Consider the following 12,153-nt stretch of genomic DNA (forward strand, 5'->3'; position numbering starts at 1 on the left):
CTTTATATAGACTATTACGGGCTAAATAAAGTAATTATAAAGAATTAATACCCACTACTACTTATTAGCGAGCTCTTAGATAGGCTTTATAGAGTAAAATAAATTTTAAAAATAAATATTAAAGATACTTACTACCGTATCCGAATTAAAAAAGAAGACTAATAGAAGATAGCATTCTAAAGCCGATATAGTTATTTTAAATATATTATTATACTTTTTAGGCTAACAAACGCACCCGCAACGTTCTAAGTATATATTTACTAAGCGCTCGCTAACTTACTAAATACTTACTATATAATATATATAAACGATCTAATAATTTACTTAATAATAAAAGAATAGTATATAAAGGATATTAAAAAGGTCCTTTAACGTTTGCGTTTATACGGGCTTTTTACTAAACTATCGAAGTACTCGTTTTATTAAAAAAGGGTCGAGTTCTTAAGTTATATTATTATATTAAAAAGAATCGAGATTAACTTATTATAAGTACGAACGATTGCTAATTAAAAGGCGCTAGAGTTTATTAAGGATATTTAAGTGTTCCCAGGGTTCTATAATTTTTATTAGAAGTTTATTACTAAATACTCGGGTATTATTATATTAATAATAGTATTATTAAAAATAAAAAAGAGGTAAATAAGGGACTTTTAGTAAACTAAGGAAGTAGACGAGGCGTTTAATTAGCTAAAAGTCGCTTTTACCTCGGTAACTATACTTATATACTAGAACTTATAACGTATTATATAAGTAAAAACCGACGCTTTAATTAAAGCTATTATAGTAATCTTATTATAATAAGCTAATAAAGAATAGTAACCCGTTACTTATTAGTTATAAAAGCTTATAAATATAGAGTAGCGATAGGCTACGGGTTAATAAGAACTACTTATTATAATAAAAAGGTTAGAGTACTAAGCTTACTATTTTTAAAGCCTTTTATAAAAGTTTATAGTTTTAATAAATTACTAAGTACTTAAAAAAGTAATTAATATACCGGCGCGGGACTTTTTAAAAAAGCTCGTAAAGTAAGTATATAAATTATTAATATTTAACTTTAATTTAGAATATTAACTAAGGAAAACGAACTTAGTAAACGGTTTATTTAAAAGGCTAGATTATATAAAGGGGGAAGTGCTTTATAAGGACGTCCTCTTTATACTAGCTTAGAAACTATATCTTATTAGCGAACTACTACCTAATATTTAATAAAAAATAATTAACCTAAAAAATAAAATAATATTACTAAGGTATATATTTAAATAGTTAAGGCCTCCCTTTATAATCCTAGCTAGATATTAGCTAGCTCTAGGGACGGGGAATCCTCTCCCCTATATTAATAGCGTATTATAAAGCGCACTAATAAAATAGTAATAGTTATTACTATAATAACTTAAAATAAGAAAGTAAGAGAGTTATTAATAAACGCTCGTTAACGGTCCGGTAAAAATAAAAAAGAGTTAAATAGAGCTAGGGTTATTATATTAAAATAGTATATCCTATGCCCTATTATAAAGGAGCTTATAAAGGGTAAAACGGTATTCGCTTCTTATTTCTTATTAAAAACTAAAGAGCTTATTAAAGGACTATAAACTAAAAACGAGTTCTATATATTATAATTAATAAGAGTTCGTACTACGGCCGGCGAGCTAAGAATATATTTACTTAATAAATAAGGTATATTATTTTTTAAAAAAAGACTTATTATTCCTTAAGTAGAGTCTTTTTAAATAGAGATCCTTTATTAATATTACGACGACTATAAAGTAAGTTATATAAGAACTACGAAAACTCTCGAGTTAATTTAAAAGAAGTTTTATTAAGAAAATATTTAATAAGATATTCAAAAATACGTTAAGAACTATAAGTATTATTTAGGAGTTATAACTTTAAAATATAAGCCGTACGGGTAGCTATAGTTATTACTACTACCCTTATATTTATTTTAGGAAATATTTATAAACTTTATTATAGGGCTATTACTAAGCGCTTATAATAATAGTATAAAGTACGATAGTATTTTAGTTATTATTTATTATATAATAAAGTTTATAAAGTTCCTACTTATTATTAAAATACTTAACGTAGTATAAATAATAAATATCTTATACCGAGAGGTTAAATATAAGTTCGGTATGCTTAAAGGTATTAATACAAATAAAAATAAGCTCTTTATAAGCGTATTTTAAGAAGAGTTTACTAAAGAACGGGTAATACGTCGCTAATTATTTACTACGTATTACTTATAAATAAATAGCTAAACGGAGCGAACTTATTAAATATTAAAAAAGTATTTAAAGATTTATACCAAGGGCTTACTAAATAAGTAGGTAGCGTAGCTAAAAGAGGCTGAGTTTATATATAATAATAATTAATACTTTATTATAAAAGTGTTCTTATATATAGTATTATATAGCTACTACCCTAGGTATGTTAAATATATACCTAATTATAAAGCTATAGTTTAAGGAGTTTAGGAAAGGGTTTAGAAAATTAAAGAAATTAGGGCCTAGGCTACGCGAGCGTAAGTATAAGCTTTTAAGAGCTAAGTAGCTTATTATAATAAAAAATATACTTTAAAAGAGTTTAATTATAAAGAGGTCGTTAGCTTATTAATAAAGAATATATAATTTAAGAATAATAAACTAATACTAAGATATATTAAAGTAGTAATAGCTAAAAGGGTAGAGAAATAGGCTTACTAAGTATATTTACTAGAGTAGTATTAGAGAATGTATAATATTTTCCTAGTTTCCTAGCTTAAGCTATAAGGAAATTACTAAATAGTTAGTAACTAAATAGCAAATCTTCTAGAGTTAGAGGATAAATAAAACGTTTAAAAAGTTAAAAAAATCGTTATAATATAAAGCGAGGGAGGAAACTTATAATATTTTATTAAATAAGCTAAGTAGCTTACTAAGTATAATACGTAAGAGCTTATTAAATATTTTAAAAGGGTAGCGGAAGTAGTTAATAAATTCGAATATTATAAGAAAAGGGTATATATAAAATAGAATAATAAACGTTAAGTTTATAGCAAAACGTTATTAAAAATAAGTTAATTAATAATATACTATAGAACCCTTTTTATTTAGCCTAGCGTAATCCTTAAAAAAAAGATATAATATTATAACCCTTAGTAATACGTTACTGAAAAATTGCTAAGATCTAGTTACGTAGGGGGAGTAACCTACGCAATACTAATAATAATAATAGTAGCTCTAGTATATACTTCTAAAACTTAATAATTAATAATAGTAATCCGCTCGGTAAGTAAGAAGCGGGGAGGCTTTGTGCGTATACTTAGCTAACTACTTAGAGTAAGGCTATTAACTTTATTAATATTACGATAAGTAAAAAAGAGGTAGTTAAAGTTACGTAAAGTATTATATATATTAATAATAGTAGTTCGTAAAGCGTTCGTTACCTAGTTATTATTAAAAGCTATAATAAGAGGTATAATAAGAAGTATAATAAGAGCTATAACGGGAGCTATAATAAGAGGTATAATAAGAGGTATAACGGGAGGTATAATGGGAGGTATAATAGGAGCTATAATAAGAGGTAGAGTAAGAGGTAAAATAGGGGCTATAATACTATTGTTATTAATAATAAGTTGGGGACGGGGGACGTTATTTAAGGCAACGCTCTTATAGTTCTAGTTAAGCTAAGGGACCTTAGTAATATTAATATTTATAAGGAACTTATTAATATTAAACTACTTATTATAACCTATAGCTTTAACTTTAATATAAATAATAGCCTTATCGAGCTATTATAAAGCCTTTACTTAGAGTAAGAAGAGCGTAATACTAACTGTATTAAGATCTAAAGTAATATAACTAAGGGCTAAAGTACCCTCGTTTATACTAAAAAGAGCGTTACGAGTAGGGGTTAGTAAGTTATTAATATTAAAGTAGTAGCGCTTATTATAATACTAAAAAAGAGAATTCTCTAAGTCGCTACCGAGCTCTTTAAATTTAGTATCTTTATACTAAGACTTATTAAATTTAAACCTAAAGTCGTCCCGCTTATTATTATTATTAAGAATATAATTAGTAATAAGAGTACGCTTCTTAATAAAAGTCTAAGTCTTAGGACTATAAGAAATAGGGGTAGTATTATACATAATAATAGTATAAGTAAGTACCTTATTTACTAAGAACTTAATAACGCGTTTATAAAAAGTAAGGAAAGTAGGAAACTCTTAGATATACGTAATAATAATACCCTTAGGAGTCTTTTTATAATACTAAGCTAGAGCGTCGAGGTTATTTTATAGAGCGGTTATATAGCTATTATTATAAAAATAAGCTAGCTAGAGGCGACTAAGGTAAGAGATAATCTTAGTTTTATTATTAATATTAAAAATATTAGCTTAAGAAGAGAAATCTAAGTTAATAAAAAGAAAGTTTACTAAACGATTACTAACGACTTATTATAATTGAGATTAATAAGTTTAAATACTCGTAGTTAGTAACGAGCTTTTAGAGAGTAGTCTATTTAAAGTAGACCTTTTTTACTTTATTACTTACTAATAGGTTAGTAATATAAGTAGTAACCTTTTTTTATGCGCTAGTAATATAACTAAAAATATAAAGAACGTAGCCGTATTTATAGGAGTTAAGGCTACCCTACTCCTTAGTATTATAGAACTTTATAAGGGTGTTTTAAGTAAACTAAGCGGCGCTATATAGCTCCTTAGGAACCTAAAAAATATTATTAGTTAATATTTTAGTAATAGATTAGCGAGGACTTGACGACTTATAGTAGAATACTTTTTCTTATTAATTTAATAAATAATATACTTAGTAACGTAAGTACCGGTAATATAAACGAGCTCGTTAATATTATAATATAGACTAGTTAAGTAGCGTATATAGGGAGCACTGCTACGGAGACTACAGAAGCCCTTCTTAGGATTATACTTTATGTTAAGTATATTTTAAATATATAAAATAGTAATTATTTTAGTAAATAGTTAGCGATAGTATAGCGAGAGAGTTATAATTAAGAAACGATACGGAATTAAAATATTAAAAAAAAAAGTATAGTTATATAAGAAAGAATTTATAGAACGGTTACTAAATAAAAGGAGGGAAGAAAAAGTAAATACGTAACTAGTAACGGGAGAAAAATCTTTTATTATACTTAATAACTTAGTAATAATAATAACTACGAGGTTAAGTAGGCTCTTATATATTATAATAGTTAGAATACTCTATTACAAATATATATTACTAACTAAATAACTAGTCGGCGCGCTATTACTAAATAATAATAATAAAATATCTATTAAATAAGGAAATAGGAATAATGCCTTATTCTTAAGTAAGAAAAGATATTATTAACGCCTTATAGAATTTATTATAAATAACGACGTTAATAGCTTTATTATTAGTATTAAAAAAAGATATTACGTAATAACTTTAGGAACTAAAGTTATATAAAGGGGGAGTAATTATAATAAATTCGGGATATAGCCGGTAATAGGACGTTAATAACTTAGTAATTAATATATAGATCGTATTATAAAAGAACTTTTTAAAAAGTAGAGTCCTTATAAAGGACTTTATAAGCTTTAGGTTTATAATATACCTATACTTATATTATAACCTCGCTAGTTAAGTATTTGTAGCCTAATTTTTTATAGTACTATTAGTAACTTTAGGTCGTTTACTTCCTTTCTTATTAGCCGATCGGTATTAAATTTTATATTAATAGTAGTAACGAGTTATAGATTAAAATAGGTAAAATTATCGATTATCGTACTTTTAGTACTATATTTTACCCCGGTATATCCTTTTATAATAATAGATTTCCGGTAGTAATTATAGGGAGGAAATCTAAGTCGTTTACTTTTTTTTTAAATTTATTAAAGCAATTATACGCTCTATCGACCTATACTTAGTTTTATAATACGAATTCCTCTTTTATAATTATTATTATTAATATATCGTATAGCTCTTATAATTATAATTACGCTAATAATACCCCTTACCTATAAAGGAATTTATTAATTATTTTTATAATTCCTAGGCTTATGCTCGCGAACTATTTATTTAATTAGTAATTAAGGTTATTTATAATCTTATAAAATAGGGGTTACCCCTATAGCCCCTTTTTTTTATAGACCTTAGTTAAATAGATTAATATTATATTAATTTACTTACCGTTAGGCTAATTTGCGATTTTATATATCTACGTTCCCTAATAGTCCGGGTTAATATTTACCTATTTATAAGGGATTAGGATTCTATTTAGGATCGGGTTTTATTCTCTTTTTTTTTACCTTAACTTACTAAGGGTCGTGTTCTAGCTTATACTTATATTAATAGTTATTAATATATTTAATTTTAATAGGGATATATTTAATCCGCGCACTAGTTATAATAAATCCGTACTTTTGCTACTTAACGAATTTATTAAGGTCTAAAAGATTCCCACTTCTTTTTATTATCTTATTACTACTCTCGTTTTTATTATTTTTAGTAATTACTACTACCCTTTTAAATCACTAACTATTATACTTATTAAAATCCTCCTTTTTATTTAATATAAAAAAGTAGGTTTTAGTAGTTCCTTTTTATAATAATAACGGTAGACGTTTATATTATTATAAGAAAATATAGTAATTAGTCTCGGGATCTTTACTAATTATTAATTTCTATCATTCCGTATACTTCTAGCCTCTTAAGCCTCGTGCTCTTTATAATTTCTAAATAGCTTCCTTCCTTAACTTACTTCTTTTAGGGTAGTATTTTATAAGAATAGTTAAAAACAGACGCTAAGTAGCTTATAAAGGAGCTATATAAGTTATTAAGAACTATATAGGCCGTTAAGTATAATTAATAAAGTTAAGCCCTCTTTTTTATAAAATCGTAGATTTTAAAGACTTATTAAAAATACTTATTTATTACTCGTATATAATAAGGTTAGATATCTTAGAAATTTTATTTTTTATAACCTCTCGGTACCCTATTTTATATTTTTTAAGTAGTCTTTTTTATAACTTAATTACGGTTAGGTAATTATTACTTATTAATAATCCCTTTTATTACTTAGTTAATTTTTAAAAATTAGTAATCTCGCGCTAAGAGCTAATATAAAAAGAAGCCCTTTAGTAGCCCTTTAGAAAATTCTTTTTTTTTCCCCTTAGATCCTCGTTTTTTTAGCCTTTTCTTAGGTTAATAATAATTTTAACGGGAGGTCATAGGATTATTTTAGAGTAGCTATCTTTTTTTTAAGTTAATTTTTAAAATCCGTAATACTTTTAATTTAATATTATTAGGATTTCTAAATCCCCTCCTCTTTTATTAAACCGTTCTTTATATTATATTCTTAAGTAATACCCGGGGGGTAGTTAAGGGAATTATAAAGAGGTTATTTAGATCGTAAGCTTAAGGTTATATTTATAAAATCCTTATAGTAATAAACTTTTTTATATATTATAAATCTCTTAGCTTAATAACTCCTATAGGGTTACTTTTATTACTAAATAAGAATATTTATATTTAGAAATCCCTTTTTTTAATCGCGCGGTACTTTTTTATATTATATTATTAAGCTCGTTCGTTGTGCTAATTAATTAAGTAAGTAGTTATTATATAAGTATTTTTTTTTATTAATTTAACTAGTTAATTTCTAATTATAAGCTAGTTATAGAAAAGTTATTTAATAAAAAAGTTACTTAGGGCGACGGTAAATGTTACGAAAGGGAACTCGAGGCAGGTCGGAACGCTACTATATTAACCTAATAGACATAACTCAACGTAAAGAGGGAAAAAGTAGACTAGTGGGCGGAATCTAGGGCGCTAGGCTTTTAGGCCCAGCGGTTTAGTAGTTACGTAACCTATAGGGGGTCCGTTAGGTACCTAAGGCCTAGGCGCCAAGGGGCCTAGTACCTAGCGCCGTAACATTACCCCCCCCTCTAGCGCAAAAGGCGCTATCCGTAGCGCTTAATTCCCTATTCTAACCCTCCGTAATTACCTCCTATAAGCCTATAATAAGGGCGGCTATTACGTTATTATCGGCCCGTAGTAGGGCCGGGCTATCGCTAGCCGCTACTTCTATTTATAATACGAGGTTCCTTAGTAGTCCCGTAGCCGTTAGGTATTATTTATAGAACGCCTATAGGGCCGCCGGCGCATAGTAAAAGCTCTCTACGTCGTACTACGTAAGGTCCTTATTATACCCTTTTTAATCGGCCTAGTATTATAGCTTACTATACTATACTCGCGATTTAACTACTTATAAGACCTTATACTCGGGCTCGTTAAAGCTATAGAGGATCGGTAGTAGGGGGTCTTAGTATTATCTAAGTAAGGGGTCCTCTATAGCCTTTCTTAGCTTACTTAAGTAGAAGACCGGGTAGGCTTTGCTCCTTATAAGTAGTTTTATAATTTATATACTACCTAGGCTAGCGCCGGTAATAGGCTAGGGGCTAGCCTAGGGCTATCGTAGTTTATTAGCGTCTTAGGTCTTTTAATAAGATACGTTTATAAATACCCTATTACTAATTTTTAGGTTATTAAGCCGTTAGCGGTAGTTAACGTACTTTTAATATCTTATTTAGGCGACCTTTATATTACTTTTAGTAATTTCCTAGGCCTCGTAAATACCTTAGGCTATCCTCTAAGCCTTAGTACGGTTAAGCTTCTTTTTAATTAAGTTAAAGCGTCGGGTTCTAGCGGCTTAGTTAAAAAATAGTCGAGGCTAGCGGCCGAATTTAACTTCGTAAGGTAATAGTCCCGTAGTTTTACTAAGTTAGGCTACGTGGGCGAAGTTTACTATAAGTAGTATATCGCTCTAGTTATCTTAGTAATAATTAACTAGGGGTCGTAGCCGCTAGAGGATATACTAATTTAAGATCTCTATTTAACTATCTATTTACGGGTAGTCTATTATTAATAACTATAGCTTAACGCCGCAGAGCCTATATAGCTCCCCTTAGAAATCTAATATAAACTAAGGACTATAGTTAAAAGTAATAGTCTCGGGTAGCCCGAAGATTAGTAGTACTCGTTCGTAGAACATCCTACTTATATCCTGCGCAGTAGTGGTTTTATAATAAGGTATTAATATAGCTCTTTTACTTAGTTTATCGACTATAACGTATATCGTATTATAGCCCTTCTAGTCGGGGGGCACTATTATAAAATCTATCGAAATATACTACTACGGGTAGTTAGGTATAAGTAGAGGCCTTAGCTCCCCCGGGGGCCTATCGCGGGGTTTTTAAGAGCGACGGTATATATAATAGTTTCTAACGTACTAATAAATATCCGCCGTAAGGCTAGGCTAGTAGTACTATTACTTAATTATCTTAATTACTTTATTACGCCCCGGGTGCGCTAGGAGCCTCTATTTATATACCTCTTAGATAACTATAGTACGTAAATTATCCTCTTTGGGCACGACGAGCTTACCGTCTATTATAAGTAATCCGTCGTTTTAAATTTTTTAGCGCTCGCGGCCCTTGGCTATTAGTGCTCGTATTAAGGTAAGCAATACTATTATTAGGTCGCGGTTAAGCTTTAGTACTTTTTTAACTAGTAAGTACCCCTAAAGCTCGTCCTCTAGCGTAAGGGCCCTAATTATAAGCTCGGGCTACTACGCCGCGTTCTTTAATAGCGCTCGTAGCTTAGTAGCGATATTTAATAATAGTAGCTCTAGTAATAATAGGACCTAGGTTTAGTTAGCCTCTTTTAGTACTTATTAAGTCCTAATATCCTCGTTCTTTTTTAATAGAGCGTCGGCGAGCACATTTTCCTACCCTAGGTAATACTAGATCTAAAAGTTAAAGTCGGCTAGAGCACTAGCCTAGCGGGCCTATTATAAGTTAAAGAGACGCTTTATTATAAAAAATAGGAGCGGCTAGTAGTTTATAATAATATCGAACTTTTAATAATAGCTAATTAGTTCCGCACGCTACTCCTCTAAGTAAACTACTATTACTAATATCTCTTTATTATATATAGCGTAATTAAGCTCCGCGCCGTTTATAGTTTTTAAATAGAACGTTACGGGGTACTATAGGCTATTATCTATCTACTATTAAACTAGGGCTCTAGTATATACCGAGTTTAACGCGTTAGTCTCTAAGTATATAAGTAGCTCGGGCCTAAAGTAACGGAGTATAGGCGCCGTTATAAGGGCTAGTTTTAGCGCTTCGAACGTAGTATTATAATTAGCGTCGAATTAAAAAAGTACGCCTTTACTAGTTAGCTTCGTTAGTAATCTAGCTAGGTGCCCGTAGTCTTTTATAAACCTCCTATAGAAATTATAAAAGCCGAGGAACGATTAGATACCCTTAAGCAATATAAGTAGCTTCTAGTTCCTTACGATAGAGACCTTATTTTCGTTAGGTTATATACTATTAGTACTAATAACGAAACCTAGGTATTTTATAGTAGTAACGCTAAATTCGTACTTTTTAATATTAGCTTATAATTTAGCTTTTTATAAGCGATCTAGTACCCTCGTAACGTACTCGTAGTATTATAGGGGGTCGTTTAAGAAGATTAGGATGTTGTCTATATACGTAGTATAGAAATTGTCTAGGTACTCTATTAGTACGTCGTTTATATATTACTAGTACGTAGCTAGCCTATTATAAAAGCTAAAGGGTAGTACTTTATATTTATATACCCCGTAGCGGGTACGGAAGGTCGTAAGGTCTTTTAAAGTAGGGTCGAGGCGGATATAATAGAAGGCTTATTTAATATCGAGTTTAATAAATACCTTAGCTCGGCTTAGCTACGTTAGTGTCTCGTTAATTAAAAATAGAGGGTACCGATCCTTTTTCGTAATCTTATTTAGCTTCTTAAAGTCGATATAAAATCGTAGGCTACTGTTATATTTTTTAACGAATAGTATAAGCGACGTAAAGGGCGCGTTACTAAGCTTAATAAATCCCTTATAGAGGTGCTTTAGAAAGTAGGCTCTAGTTACCTCTAGCTCGGGTACTAATTACTTATAGAAGGGGTAGTAAGTAAGCTTCTCTCGGCCTCCCTTTACGAGCTTTATTTTATAATCGTAGTTACGGTATAGCGCTAATATATTACTCGCTACCTTACTAAAGACGTCGGTCTAAGGCTTTAGTACCTCTAAAAGCTTTATAATAATAAGGTCTTAGGTCTTTTAATTATTACTTTTTAGAGGGTCCTCTTATCTTGCCTACTTATCCTCGATTATATAGTCTAGCTTATATAGTAATATAGAGCTTAGCTTAACGTCTTTGCGCTTTAGGTTAGTCTCGAACGCTAGGGCGCTAATAAAAGCGATATTAAGGGTAGTATTAGCTCCCTTGCGCTAAGTAGAGGTCTACGCGGGTTTAGTCTTTTTTAGAGGGGTCGATAGCGTATTAGTAAGCGCGCGATTTATTTTCTAAGTATTTTTAGTATCGTTAGACCGCTATATATATCGGTCTCGCGAGCCTTATAATTAATAGAGTATTTTAATAAGTTTAGGCAGTGCCCGCTTTTTTTATAGTTATTCGTTATACCGTACTATATCTATCTCGAACATCTCCTACCGTCGCTTAGCATCGATTTAGTATTATATATTAATAATCTTAAGGATATATAGGTCCTCTATATCCCTAACGATAGTAAAGGGGGTGTTTTATAGTAGTAGATCCTCGGGCTATATTAGGTACTTACGGCGCATATTTAGGTTAACTCTATAGTACTCGAACTACTTCTGCCCTAGGATTAGGTCGTAGCGCCTTATATTAAGTTAAAATAGGGGTGTTTTTAAGAGGACCCGGTAGTTAATATATAAGTTAGTAGTCTATACTATATTAGCGTCTTTTAATCGCTCGCCGTTAAATCCGGTAGTAGGGATAGGGCATAGTAATTTACTAAATAGGGCTGCGCAGAATTCTTATAATAATAGGGTTACGTAGTTATTTATAAATCCGTACTTATTAGCTCCCGTATTAAGTAAGGCTTTTAAGCGAATTCTATATTTATTAAATACTATTATAAGCTCGATCTCAAGAGGTTGCCCCCTTATAAGATCCTATAGGTTTACTAAATAAATTACTAATTTTCTATCTTTATACTTATCCCCTAGCTAAGAGGTTGCTTATACTAGGGGGCTTAGTTTTCTAAGTCCGAGACGTGCTACTTATTAATAGCGTCCATAGCT

Source organism: Colletotrichum lupini, chromosome 2, assembly GCF_023278565.1.
Source record: "Colletotrichum lupini chromosome 2, complete sequence".
NCBI classification, from domain to species: domain Eukaryota; kingdom Fungi; phylum Ascomycota; class Sordariomycetes; order Glomerellales; family Glomerellaceae; genus Colletotrichum; species Colletotrichum lupini.